The 15,014-nt window shown below is 43.1% G+C and overlaps 1 protein-coding gene and 1 long non-coding RNA gene across 2 annotated transcripts in view; both read left to right on the top strand.

Moving 5' to 3' along the window:
* Window positions 1–15,014, top strand: part of LOC103346435 (neuroblastoma breakpoint family member 4) — a 1,612,367-nt gene that overhangs the window by 1,213,724 nt on the left and 383,629 nt on the right. The gene's annotated exons all lie outside the window — the stretch shown is intronic.
* The window catches only part of LOC138844805 (trafficking protein particle complex subunit 9-like), a 315,342-nt gene that overhangs the window by 57,205 nt on the left and 243,123 nt on the right, over window positions 1–15,014 (top strand). The gene's annotated exons all lie outside the window — the stretch shown is intronic.

Here is a 15,014-nt window from a genome sequence, read left to right as displayed (position 1 = left end):
GTCTTGTGTGCTGTGGGGTTGTGAGTCTGGATGCACCAGATGACTGCTGGCTGCCCCTCACATGCTGCCAGGCACCACTCAGGACATGGTTAAGAAAGCAGCTGCCCTCTCTGCAACTGTCTCAGATGGTGAAGTGCTATATCTCAGACACCGGGGAAGTCCACACAGAGGTACACACCTTGCTGTGGATGGAGACACAAAGCATGCTCAAAGACTGGACAGGGACACATTGAGAAGGGCAACCTTGCTGTATTCCTGACAGGAAGTAGTCTATAAATCACCGGGCAACAGAGTTGGCAGCTGGCAGCTTTCACTGAACTACATCAAGATCCTGTCCAACTTGCCTGGGAAGCACAAACAGATGGCGCCATGTTTGCACAGAGGGTGAACATAAACTGTCCCTTTTTCTACTGCAGTGGGCGTCCAGATCATGTCAAACACACAGTACAGCAGGAGCCTCTTTATTTCAATGGACGGTGTACAGTTAAGAATAAAAGAGAGCTACTGAGGCTGTTAGGCATTCTTCAGCGAGTATGTGCAGTCACCACCCCTGAATGGGAAAGCTGCCCCTAGGACATTCCCAAACAAGCTACCTTGGCCCCAGTGGATTTATTTATTCACTTACTTAGGCATTATTCATTATGTTTCATTGAAAGACAGAAAACAGATTTCCCATTGGCTGAATCACTCCACTTGAGTAGCAGAGGCCCAACTATCTGAGCCATCCTCTGTTGTTTCCCAGGGTGTGCATAAGCAGGAACCTGGATTTGAATGTGTGACAGGTATTGATCCTCGATACTCTGTAATGGGATGCTGGCACCAAAATGATGTCTTTAATTGCCATGCCAAATACAATGTATTGTTGCCTTTATATTCTAATTATTAGAATGGCAGTGTGAGATAGATAAAGATGTTTCAATCTGTTGGCCTCACCCCCCAAAGCCTGCAAACATTCTGGAAGGGCTAGGACAAAGTCAGAAGCCAAGAACTTTATCCAGTTCTCTCCCATTGGTGGTAGAGACCTAAATAACTGATGTAATACCTGCTCTCCATCAGAGTGTACATTAGCAGGAAACTGCACTGCAAGAAGATTGTACTGAAATCCATGCACTTTGATATGGGGTGTGGGGAACCCAAATGACATCTTAACAACTCTGGCATAGTTCCTTGGCCATTGTTATACTTTAATGATTTTTTATTGGAAAAAAAATTAGTGAGGGAGAGACATAGAGATATCATCCAACCCACTACCTCACTCTCCAAATGGCTGCAACAGCTACAGACTAGCCAATATGAAACCAGGAGCAGGAACTGTATCTTCTTCTCCTACATGGGTTGCATAGACCTGAGTTCTTCAGACATCATCCATTTTCTATCCATGTACCTTAAGAGGAAGCTGGACTGAAAGCATAGTAGCTGGGGCATGACCCAGCACTACAAGATGAAATGTAAGCATTGTTAGCTGAAGCCTTACCTGCTGTGCCACAACATCAGCATTCCCATTGTTATTTGCAAGAGCAGTTGCACAACAGTGCCAAGCAAAACTTCTGGCCCTGTTGACGGCAACTTCGGAAGTTAATCAAGCTCCGCAAACCCTGAGCACCCTGGGAAATACCAAGGCAGACACGCGGAGTGTTCACAGCCAGAGGTTCCTTCAGCATCTCCCTGCAGTCCAGTGCTGTGTAATCAGATGTGGTGCGCTCTCTGACTTCCTCTGATCCATTATGAACACAATGGGACCTATTCTGAGCATCAACAACAAAGTCAATGGCTTTGCAGACTGCACTGCTGCCTACTGGCTCATTTCAGGCAAGTCTCATGAGTTTCTCCAGTTGGTCTGGACACCACTGAGGCCCTTCTAGACAGAGAGTAGACCACCAGACATTCAACAATGGTGGGATTCTTGTGCACACTAGGGGTAAGCAGTCATCACCAGGCATCTTTATGGATGACAACCACCATGTGTTAGGGTCACATTATAGACCCTTATGAATCATCAGGCACTAACTCCTATGGCATTGTGATCTTTCCCAGTATAGTGCATCAGTCACGCAACATTCATTGACAGACTATGAAGAGGACATGCCCTTGGGTCGACTGCCATGGTCAGCATTAAGACGGGACCCAACCTCTTCCCATGAGTCCTTGTGTTGCTTCTGTCCACCTCTCAGCTATCATTTCTGTTCCTTGGCATGGACAGCCTAAGACTTCTGTTCTTCACCTAGATCAATCCCAAGTCTTTTGTACTGATGCGGCATGCTTGTGTAGAGCCCGGACACTTAACACAACACCTCCCTATATTGGTAACACCCTACAATAGCCACTCAGGTAGGACAAGTGGGGAATTGACATAGCTGTCCATGACATAGTATAAGTATTCTCTGAAGTACATTGAGTCATCTATTAACTCACCCATCAAGGACCTTCTCAAAGATGGAGGATAGGAATGGAGGCATCCTGCAGATTACCACCACCTCAAGAAGGTCATGCCTCCCTTTGAATTTGCTTTAGTTGATATTATCAGACTACCCCTGCACTCCTGGGCCACAGCAGGGAGCTGGACTGGAAGAGGAGCAGTCGGGACAGAATCTGGTGCCCTGACCAGGACTAAAACCCAGGGTGCCGGCCCCACAGGTGGAGGATAACCCTATTGAGTTGTGGTGCCAGCCCTTAATTTGAAGGCCAACAGTGCACCTTTGAGACTTCCAGTGGGCTGCCGGTATGGTCCTCCAGGGCTCATGGTCTGTGTTAACAGGATCTGGCTGGCCTTCAGTTGTCTCCTAGCATCCACCTGTGACACTATGTTGAGGACATCGTTTCAACTGATAATCAAGAGGAGGAGGAAAAATGGGCCTCAATCATCAGCAACTGACTTCTTGTCCAAGTGGGTGTGGACCTTAGTTCCATATGAGATGAGAGCTTGCAACCTCAAATTTTTGGTCTATATTTTGAACAAGGATTTCAGACAAATTCCTCAACAAATCCACATATATCTGCTTTTCCTCACTGATTCAGTTTCAACCAGGGAAGCCCAGCACATTTTCAGTTTCTGATAACACCAACTTCCTCACCTCTAAAGAACCCTAAGATTCATCTGTCTCACCAGCCACCCACAAGGATGCACCTTGGTCAGGCATACTTCCAAGGAAAAAGCTAAGGATTACTCTATGGCTAGTTTTTGGTTCTGAGGGTCCCATGGGTAAAGGACTTCAAGTTAGCTTTGAGCTTGTAGTGACACTACTATTTGACTCACAGAGAGTTTGGACTACCTCCCTCAGCATCATGAGCTGGGCCCTGGCCTCCAGCCTCTGAGAATCTCTTGTTAAATGGAAGTGGTATTTTCAGAGGCCAGACAAACCCACACCCTGTGTGTCCTTACGAGGATGTCAGCCTCTGACACTTCGTCTATTTGCAGAGCCCCCATCGGTCATCTCACATCAGATACCTCCTTCCAGATACAGGGGTAGCGTCATGTGTCTCAGGGGGCAGAACTGTGATCATCCTACTTGTCGTCAAGCAGTCCACCCTCACTCAAGGCCATCTTGAAATTCACATGTCCACCAATTCTTGGGACAACACCAATTCCTAATGACCTTTGTGTGGCCCCAAACTGGACAGTCCATACCCTTACTTTGGAGTTCCTCCTTTGGTGGGTCACTGTTGATATCTGTGCTACTGGCCTAACCTCACTGAGCAACTCAGCTATTTTGATTGCCAAAATTCTACTGCCTTTTAATGTAGCAAAACTGTACTTTATATTATCTACCTCCTTGCTTTCATCGGGGAGCCTCCCAGGCTTATATGATTTGGGACCTCATAGGCCTATCAACTTGGATTTCAGCTTGTAGCTTTCCTATTGTAGCCAAGTCAGTTGTGGAAGTCCCCCAGAAACGCCTGCTGTACAGACAAAACTGTCATTCCTGCTTCTCGCGTGATTGCATTTGGAGTGGTGATTATTCACATGCTACCTGGCAAGTGGATTTTGTTGACCTGCTGTAGCAAATGGCAGGTGCTTACTGTTATGTAAGCCTACACCAGCCTACTCCTTGCTTCTTTGTTCATGGCTGAAAATGTCATCAGATTCTAAGTATTTCATCCCTGGTGCATTAAACATGGGACCAAAAGTATCTGAAATACTTAGTTCCTGTCCATTTCGTGTATACTAGTGATGGAGTTTTTAGTTCACGTGAAGGTTATTTTTTTTGAAAATTTTGAAATTAACAATACTTGTACGTACATACTTAAGAGCTACTGTGTGACATTTTGGTACATATCTGGAATGTGTCCTGATTAAAAATGGGATGATCAATATTTCCCTTTACTTGTCAGTACTTAGGATTGAAGACTGGAATTTCTTCTGTATGTTCATTCAACACGTATTCAGTTATTGAGAGCTATCCTCTCCATTATTCTGTGTAACATTCGAAAGTTACTCCTTTGATCTACCTCTGATGTGGTACCCATCATCCAAACTCCTTGCATTTTCCCTCCAGCATCTTACATCCTTTATTAATTATTATGTAGTCAGATTGGTGCATTTTAAAGATTTATTTATTTTTATTTGAAAGGCTGAGCTATAGAGAGAGGGAGAGACAGAGAGATGTTTTCCTTCTGCTCATTCATTACCCAAATGGCTGTAATAACTGCAGCAGAGCAAATTCAAAGCCAGGAGCCAGGATCTTTCTCTGGGTCTCCCAAAGTGGATGTAGGGGCCCAAGCACTAGGGCCATGTTCCATTGCTTTCTCAACCCATAACCAGCAAGCTGGTTCAGAAGAGGAGCAGCAGGTGGGTTCCCACATGGGATTCTGGCACCACAGGCAGAGCCTTAACCTACCATGCCACAGCACTGGCCCCCGATTGTTTTAGCTTGTGTTTGTGAGGGAGTGGGTACAGTATTTGTCTTTCTGTGTCTGGATTGTTTTCACTTACTTCCAGTTTCATACATCTTGCTTCAAGTGATAGGGTTTCATTCTTTTCAAGTGGCTGGATAGTATTCCATTCCGTATATATACAACAAACTCTTGACCCCTTCAGCTGATGAACTCTCAGCTCATTTTGTATGCCAAGATACTATTCCCTTTTAGTGAGACAAAAATGCCGTCTACTTTATCTGCATCCCTGCCCTCATAGTGGAGACTGTGGTTCCAAAATGAGTTTGAACTCCTGGGCATATCTGACGTGGGGACATTTTCCTACTGTGGTACCAGAATGAGTTTCTTCTCCCAGGCATATCTGATCTGGGGACATCTTATGCCTGTCATTTTGGATTTCTGATTGTGGTTTTCCTATTCCATCCAACTCGGTTGGAAAGCCCCCCAGGGATGTCTGTTTTGCAGACAAAACTTACATCATTCCTTTTTCTCCCTTGGTGGTGTTTGGAGAGGTGATTCCTCTCACATGCCACCTGGCAGGTGGATTTCATTGGTCTACTGTTGCAAGAGGCAAGCGATTATTATTGTTGATGACCACACCAGAGTGCTCCCTGCTTTTTCCTTCATGGCTGAAAATGTGCTTCAAACATGAGACTACAGATACATGAACTACTTAGTTCCTTTCTATGGGGCATGGACCCAGTGTTGGTGTTGCTGGTTCATGGTATGGTTCTGTTTTCTGAAAATTTTGACATTAACAATAATTTCACCTACTTAAGGGCTACAGTATGATGTCTCGGTGCATATCTGCAATGGGTCCTGATGAAAAATAAGATAATCAACATTTCCCTTTCTTTGTCAATATTTTATGATTGAAGGCTTGGAATTTCTTCTGTGTGTTCATGTAATACATACTAGGTTATTGTGAGCTAGTCTCCTCACTGTGCTGTGTAACAATAGGAACTTATTCCTTTGGTCTAACTCTGATTTTGTGCCCATCATCAAAACTCCCTCCATCCCCCGCAGTGCCTGCCATCCTTTATTACGCATTATGCATTCAGGGTTTTAGCTTGCTTATGTGAAGGGGTGCACACGTTATTTGTCTTTCTGTGCCTGGCTTTTTTCACTTAACACGATATCCTCCAGTTGTATACATTTTGCTGCAAAGGTCAGAATTTCATTTTTAAATGCTTGAATAGTATTCCATTTAGTATGTACACAACAAATTCTTGATCTCTTCATCTGATGATGGATACGTTGGTTGATTCCACATCTTGGCCATTGTTAACAGTGCTGCAGTAATCATGGTAGAGCAGGTATCTCTTCGATACAATGATTTCATATCTTTTTGAGATATACTGAGTATTGAGATCGTTGAGTCATATGGCAGTTCCATTCTTAGTTTTTAGAAATCCCCACGGTGTTTGCTGCAGTGGTTGTACTCATTTAGATTCCCATGCTCAGTATATGAGAGTTCTCCTTTCTCCATATCCTTGCTAGAGTTTTTTACTTTTTCTTTTCGATAGGCATTCTAGCATTATGAGGTGATATCTCTTTGGGGTTTTGATTTGCATTTCTTTTTTTTTAAAGAGTTTTTATTTCGTTGAGAGGCAGAGTTAACAGACAGAGAGGGAGGCACACAAAGGTCTTCCATCTGCTGGTTCACTTCCCAGATGGGCGCAATGGTGAGAGCTGAGCCCATCCAAAACCAGGAGCCAGGAGCTTCTCCCAGATCTCCCATGTGGTTGCAGGGACCCAAGCACTTTGGCCATTTTCCACTGCTTTCCAGGCCGTATGCAGAGCGCAGGATCAGAAGAAGAGCATCCAGGACATGAACCAGTGCCCACGTGGGATGATGGCCCTGCAGGCAGAGGCCTCGCCTGCTATGCCACAGTGTGAGACCCTATTTTCATTTCTCTGATGGCTAGTAATAGTTTTTTTTTTTTTCATCTATTTGTTGGCCATTTGTATTTTTTCTTTAAAGAGTTGTCTTTTTAGGCCCCTTGTGCCCATTTCTTAACTGCATTAGATGCTTGATTTTGAGTTTGTTGAGTTCCTGATATATTCTGAATATTAATCCTTTGTTGGGTAAGTAGTTTGCAGGTATTTTATCCCTTTCCATTGGTTGGTTGTTCACTCTATTACTGTTTTCTTTGCTGTGCAGAAGCTTCAGTGTTTGATGTAGTCCCATTCATCAAGTTTTAATTTTGCTGCCTGAACTTCTAGGGTTTTTACCAAAAAGTCATTGCCTCTACCTCTTTTAAGAGATATCTCTGGGACCGGCACCATGACTCACTCGGTTGATCCTCCACCTCCAGTGCCGGCATCCCATATGGGCGCCAGGTTCTAGTCCTGGTTACTCCTCTTCCAGTCCAGCTCTCTGCTGTGGCCCGGGAAGGCAGTGGAGGATGACCCAAGTCCTTGGTTCCTGCACTCACATGGGAGACCAGGAGGAATCACCTGGCTCCTGGTTTCAGAACAGCAGAGCGCCAGCCGTAGTGGGCATTTGGGGGTTGAACCAACGGAAGGAAGATCTTTCTCTCTGTCTGTCTCGCTCACTGTCTAACTCTATCTGTCAAGTACTTTTTTTTTAAAAAAAGAGATGTCTCCCTATGTTTTATTCCAGCCTTTTTGTATTGTCAGGTCTCAGATTTATGTCTTTGATCCATCTGAGTTGATTTTAAGTTTTTATTTTTCTTTTTAAAGATTTTATTCTATTTATTTGAAACACAGAGTTACAGAGAGAGGTTTTCCATCTGCTGGTTCACTCCCCAGATGGCTGCAATGGCCAGAGCTGCGCTGATCCAGAGCAAGAAGCCTGGAGCTTCTTCCGGGTCCCCCACGTGGGTGCAGGGGCCCAAGGACTTGGGCCGTCTTGTGCTATCCCAGGCCATAGCAGAGAGCTGGACTGGAAGAGGAGCAGCTGGGACTAAAACTGGCTCCTATATGGGATGCCGGGGCTGTAGGCAGTGGCTTCACCCATTACACCACAGTGCCAGCCCCTGAGTTGATTTTTATGTGTGGTGAAACATACACATTTAATTTCATTCTTCTGTATATGTATATCCAGTATTGTCAGTACCACTTACTGAAAGGACTATGGGATTCTCATCAGAAGTCAGTTAGCTGTTACATATGTTTGTATTTATGTATTTTTCTCTGTTTTCATTGATCTTGGTATCCATCTTCATTCCAGTTTCATCCTATTTTATTAACTATGCCTTTGTGAAATCAGGCATTGTTAGGCACCCAGCTTTGTATATTGTTTCTTGTATAAGATCACTTTGGCTGCTCTGGGTCTTCTGTAGTTCCATAGGAATGTTAGCATTTCTTTTCTGACTGTATAAAGAATGTCATTGGTATTTTGATAGGATTGAGTCTGTAGATTTCCTAAGGAATATGAACATTTTAATGTTAATTCTTCTAATTGATGAGCAGGGGATGTCTTTCCATTTTCATGTGTCTGATGATTTATTTCATCAGTGCTTTATAAGTTTATTGTGATCTTTCACTTATTTGGTTAAATTCATTACTAACTATGGAATTTTGGTAGCTATTGTAAATTTAGGCTTCTTTTTTCCTGTTTCATACTTTTTATTTTATTTAAAATATACAAATGTCATGTATTTCATATATACAGATTCAGGAAGGTGGTGATACTTTCCATTCCACTCTCCATCCCGCCCGTATTCCCACCCTTCTTCCTCTTCCCTCTCCTATTCCCATTCTTACTTTTTACAAAGATCTTAAACTTACCTTTACAGAGGATCATTATTAGTGTGTAAGAATGCAACTTATTTGCGCATTGATTTTGTATCCTGTGACTTATTGGTTTATCACTCCAAACATATTTTTACTGCAGTGTTTTAAGTTTTTCTGTCTAAAATCATGTCTTCTGAACAAAACATATTTTGACTTCCCCCTTCCCAGTTTTCATCCTTTATTTCTTTACTTTACCTGAGTACTCTTTTGAGTACTTGAGATACTATATTGACTAAGAACGGTTTATGTGGAGTTCTTATCTTGTTCCAAAAATCAGGGGAAATGTTTTCAGCTTTTCCCATTCAGTATGATATTGGCTATTGTTTTATCATATAGCTTTGAATTTTGAGCTGTGTTTCCTCTGCACCTTGTTCAGTTTTTTTTTTTTTTTTTCATGAAGCGATGTTGAATCTTGTGATGGAAGCATTCTCTGCACCCATGGAGATGTTCATTTGTTTTATGTTGTTCATTCTGCTGATGTGATTTCATTGATTTTTATAGATGTTGAACCACACTTGCGTGACTCTGATAAAACCCACTCATCATATTACATGTTGTGTATGTATACATATATGATACCTTTTTGATGTATTGTTGCATTCATCATGTTTCCAAAGCCTCACAGCCTAGAAAGTGTTTGAAATAAGAAAGCTTGAACTCACTACCCATGCTTTTCAATCCCAAAAAGTCCAAAACATTTTCCCAAGGTCACAGAATGACAGACTGTACTAAGGAAAGTAATCAAAACCTAATTCCAGGTCTGGCACTGTGGTGTAGTAGGCTAAGCCTCCACCTGCAGCACGGGCATCCCATGTGAACACCAGTTCATGTCCCAACTACTCCTGGCCAGAATCAGTAAAGTGTCATTAGGTTTGCGTGTTTTGTTTTATTACATGCTGTCTTTCTATGACCTTGGGAAATGTCTTCAACTTTCTGGGATTGAAAAAGCATAGGTAGTGAGTTCAGCATTCTTATTTGAACCACTGTCTAGGCTGTGAGGCTCTGGAAATGTTATGAAGTCTTAGTTTGGTTGTACTCTTTGTGCGACTCTTCAAGTCTAAAAGGATTTATTATAAAAAGTTTAGAAGCATAGACTTTTTATGAGTCAACATACACGTGAATGAAACCCTCATGTCATCATATTTTTTTTCTGTGCTCATTTTTAATAAAATACCTATTCTATTTTCAACTTTATCCAGTTGAAGGGGTGGAATGTTCTAAGTTTAGAGCCTATTTATTGTAAAAGTCATAACTTTTGTTTGTTCAAACTAGGAAATAATCTTTGTAGCTAACCTCAGGTGACACCAGGTTGGCATTATATTTCTGGTTAAATTATAAGCTCCTTCAATTTCCTGATTAGTAGTGTATTTATAATCAATGGCACGCAGTTGAATGTTTTAGAAGTTTTATCTACTTATTTGAAAGGTGACGTTACAGAGAGGGAGAAGCAGAAAGAGAAGTTTTCCATCAGCTGGTTCACTCCCTAAATTGCTGCAATGGCCAGGGATGGGCCAGACTGAAGCCAAAAGCCAGGAGCTTCATGTGGGTGTGCCACATGGGTGCAGGGATCCAAGAACTTGTGCACATCTTCTGTCGCCCTCCTAGATGGATTAGCAGTGAGCCGGATCAGAAGTGGAGCAGCCGGGACTCGAACCACCGCCCAGCTGGGATGCCGGCACTCCAGATAGTGGCTTAACTCACTGTATCACAGCTCGAGCGCCACAAAGTCTAATTTGTAATCTTATGCTTATCTGCTAACATCATGCCTTTCTTCAGATAAAGGAAATCCCTGTTTTCACAAGGACGATTACATAAAGAAGTTGACAGGTGTATCTGTTGTCTTCTTTTCCGGATTGTTTGGTCATCTTTGCAATAACTTCCTTTTCCTTCTCAGAAATAAACATCTGAGGAGTTACTGACATGCACATCCCATTTCTTTATATGTTATTGGTTTATTATCATTGGAGGAAGTCTTCCTTGATTTTTCTCATCAATACAGTCCCAGACATTCACCTTAAAATCCACCTCAGCAGTTCTTTGTTCTTTATGGTGAGAACTTTTGTGTTTAGATAACTTAAAATTTGAGGGCTTCCAACGCTGTGGTGTAATAGGTAAAGCCGCTGCCTGCAGTGCTGGCATCCCATGTGGGTGCTGGTTCAAGCCTGGCTGCTCCACTTCCGATCCAGCTCCCTGCTAAGGCCTATGAAAGCAGTAGAAGATGGCCCAAATCCTTGGGCCCCTGCACCTGTGTGGAAGACCCGGAGGAATCTACTGGCTCCAGGCTTTGGATCGGCGCAGCTCTGGCTGTTGTGGCCAACTGGGGAATGATCCAGCAGATGGAATACCCCCGCTCTTGCTCTCTCTCTCTCTCTCTCTCTCTCTGCCTCTGCTTCTCTCTCTGTGTAACTCTGACTTTAAATAAATAAATATTAAAAAATTAACAAAATTTTGAACTATGTTTTACTTTTGCCCAATCATTTTATGGAAAAGTGCTTTGAGAAATCAAAAATAAAATTATCCATGAAAAACTTAATTATTCCTACTAAATTACAGCTATTTTTACTATATTATGTAGCTATGATTGTAATGTTTTAATAGTAAGACATACATTAGAATGTTGCATATTTTTCTTTTCTACAAATTTAGTTATTTCAATTTAATTTACACGGATGGTAATTATCCTGTAGTAGAATGGAGAAAAAGTGTATAGATAAAAGTGCAAACATGTGCAAATTTTCAACTTCAAATATGTAAATAATTTCTTTTTCAAGATTGGTATTTATTTGAGAGATAAGAGTAACAGAGAGAGGAAGAGACAGAGAAAGTCTTCCATCTTCTCGGTCACTCCCCCAGTGGCTGCAACAGCCAGAGCTGAGCTGATTGGAAGCCAGGTGCCAGGAGCCTCCTTGGGGTCTCCCACATGGGTGCAGGGGCCTAAGCACTTGGGCCATCTTTCAGTGCTTTTCCTGGGCATAGCAGAGAGCTGGATTGCAAGAGGTGCAGCCAGGACATGAACTGCTGCCCATATGGGATGTTGGTACTGCAGGTGGTGGGTTAGCCCACTACACTACTACACTTGCCCCAGTAATGCCTTTTGTAAGTTAAATGCATCATATTTGTTAGAGAGGTGCTCTTCATGCACACACACTCACTCACTCATTTACACTCAAAAGTTTATAACCAAAAAGTGTTATTTGTATTTGGTGTTTGGAAAATACAGCAAGTATATCTGCAAAGACACTTAAGCAGATCAAGGGTACACAAAAATGAGACATTGATTAGGATGACTTTATGGAGAAGGTGATCTGTGTGAATGAGAGCTATCAGAATAAAATCCTCTTCTGCAATTTGGTCAAAGTTTTCTAATTCTTACTTCTATTGCTTAGTCTAATAAGAAGTAAAATTGATAAGGAATAAATGGTCTGCTTCATAGTATTACATACATTTTACTAACACCAGATGTGTTGGAAGTGACCTTCTTAGGAGAAACAAGGTTGAGACTTGTAAACAAATTATGATAATCGTTGAATCTTAAAAGGTACTAATGATTTTGGAAGAGAATTTTGGAAGGAGGAGATAACCACCCGTGATGACCTAGTCACACAGATTTATTGTCAGAAGTTGTGAGGCTTTATAAAAACTATAGGATGAACAAAACATCGTTAAGAGTGGTAGTGCTGTTTAGTCCCATTTATAAAGATATGGGAGCAGACGGCAGGGTCGTCACCCAAGCGCCCACTGGAGCCCAGGGCTTAGCCTGTAGAAGGGAAACAGGAGGTTGAGTCTTCACCCACACCCACTGTTGCCCGGACACAGCGTCTGTAGAGACTAAAAGCCTTTGGGAGTTGTGGCTGGCACCCAGTACTAGGACTTCCAGACGAACGCAGACAAGAGTAGAACCACAACTCGAAGTAAAAGTCATTGTAAGAATTTCTGGTTCTGCATCTTAGCTCAGAATTTGGAAGTCTGGTGTTTGGATGGAGATCATGGAGCTTTCAGTGTTGTGGAAGGAGTTCTGGGGGTGTGTTTTGTGGCTGGCAGAAATCCAGGACCCCAGAGCAGCTCAGAGATTCCCAAAGGGAGAGCAAAGTCACTGGGGGAGCCGAGATCTGAGTCATGGCACCAGTGTAAGGCCACCCCATAACACACCAAACACCAGAGTAAGGGAAAGAGTGTATTGGGGGAAACCCGACAGACTGGATGGAAGGGACGAAGAAGGAAAAGAGGCAGAAGGAGAGCATAAGAGAGGGAGACAGAGCTCCAGTTATTTCCGATGCAAAAATCATTACATATTTACTCCAATCCAGAGATGGATGTCAGCAAGCTACAGTTTTCTATAAGGCTTAAGATAACAATGTTGTCCTTGAGTCATGTGATATGTATTCGTATTTTTTACCACAGATAATTTCATAAATTCTCAATACTAGAGCCTAGTGTAAGAAATCACAGAGTATTGTGAAAAAGATCCATGTATTGTTTAGGATGCATACTGTATGTATTTGCAATCATGACAGAGTTAGGGGTCAGATTGCCCAGTAACAGATTTGCAAGTAGCATATTTTTCCATACATACTCCTAACAATTGCTATGTTAAGTCTTACATCAGCCACTAATTTAAGAGAACTGCACTGGATTAAATTATTCCATGCTATCTCATTGAGGGGTTGTGCTTTACTCCTCAGTATTTTTTTATATTCCTCAGGCTTCTCTCCTCATTCATTCATCTGGCTCTGAAGGGTTATTCAGTTTCATCTTGATCAGCAACCATGTGCATTACAAGATATGTTGAGAAATCCTGGGTTTTCTGCATGGTTTTGTTTTGTTTCTGTTACTTCTGATACAGGAGATTAGATATTGTACACAGTCAAATTTCACACTTTCCAAAGCACCAAACTCATCTTGTTTCTGTTTTGTCCCACCTTCAGACAGACTGCAGTAAACAACATCTCCCAAAGCTTCCTGTGCAAAATTGCTGATCCCCACTGTCCCAGCACCACCTATCTGTTGCTCTCCATTGGATTTATCTGTTGCATTCTCATTGGAATATCATGTTAGCGTAGCTACTGTAGGTGACTAGCTAGTGTTCCTAGTGCCCCAGTACACTAGGTTCAAGAGATACCCTGACGATGAAAGGCGTCAGATCCTCCCACACTGAGAAGGAGGTGTTCTGTGGATATGAGGTCCTCAGGATCATTGGAAAGGGCAGCTTTGTCGAGGTGAAGCTGGCCCTCCATCTGGAGAGCAGAACCAAGGGGGCTGTGAAGATCATTGCCAGAGGTGGCAGGGATTCTTCTGAGTTCCGCAAGCATGGGTAGAAGCAGAAATTTTGCATTCTCTGCATCTCCCTAACATTATAAAGCTGTCACATGTAGACTACACAGCAGATAGAGCCTGTCTTGAAAAGTATGTGGTAGTGTGCAGCCTCTTTCAGGAAGGAGAAGCATGTTGGTGTTCCATTCAGACATTAGCAGCAGTGGAGTACTGCCATATGCAGAACATTGTTCAGAGAGACTTAAAATCTCCTTCTGGACTATAAAATACTTATTAAGCTAATTGACTGGCTGTAGCCTAAAACTGACTGAAGGCCAACGACTAAAGTCATTGTGTGGGACCCTTGAATATTACGCCCCAGAAGAGTTCCTAGATAAGGAGTTTGATGGGTATAAAGCCGATGTGTGGAGCCTGGGCCTGTACACCATAGCGACAGGGTGGCTGCCCTTTGAAGGGGAGAGCTTTGTGCATCTGAAGGAAGCCATCCTGGCTGGCTCTTAACCTAATCCCCTCCTATATAAGAGGGAACCTTCAGAGATGCTGGATTGGCTAATGACTTTTGACCCTGCTGAGAGGCCCACAGTGGCAGACGCATTGGGCCACAAGTGGCTCAGCATGGAGCAGAAAGGGCCCAAACCAAGTGACATCACACTTTTCAGTCTCTTGAGTTCTCCCGAGAACCAGGAAATCCATGAAGCTGTGGAGCACCTGGTGTCTCAGGAGGGCCTTAAAGAACAGGGCAGTGCTCCTCACACACCCCCCACCCAGGCAGTGCTGGAGAAAATACCAGCCAAAGGCTTACAGCAGAGATGCAGAAAATGAAACTGACATGGGTATCCTAGGTCCTTCCCAAAATGCTGAAAGTCAGAAATACCTGCCAGGCCTTGTCTTCCAGCTGGGCTGTGAGGAGGAGGATGACCGCTTGTCCCCTGCTCTGAGCTGGGGGAAATCCCAGCCAAAGGCTTGCAGTACACAAGGAGGAAACGAAACTGAAATGGGGTTCCTAGGCCCTTCCAAAGTTGCTGAAGGTCAGCAATACCTGTCCGTCCTTGTCTTCCAGCTGGGTCGTGAGGAGGAGGACGGCTGCTTGTCCCCAGGAGGGCTTCAGT

The sequence above is a fragment of the Oryctolagus cuniculus genome, chromosome 12 (genome assembly GCF_964237555.1).
Source record: "Oryctolagus cuniculus chromosome 12, mOryCun1.1, whole genome shotgun sequence".
NCBI classification, from domain to species: Eukaryota; Metazoa; Chordata; class Mammalia; order Lagomorpha; family Leporidae; genus Oryctolagus; species Oryctolagus cuniculus.
This window is presented reverse-complemented; position numbering and strand designations above follow the sequence as displayed.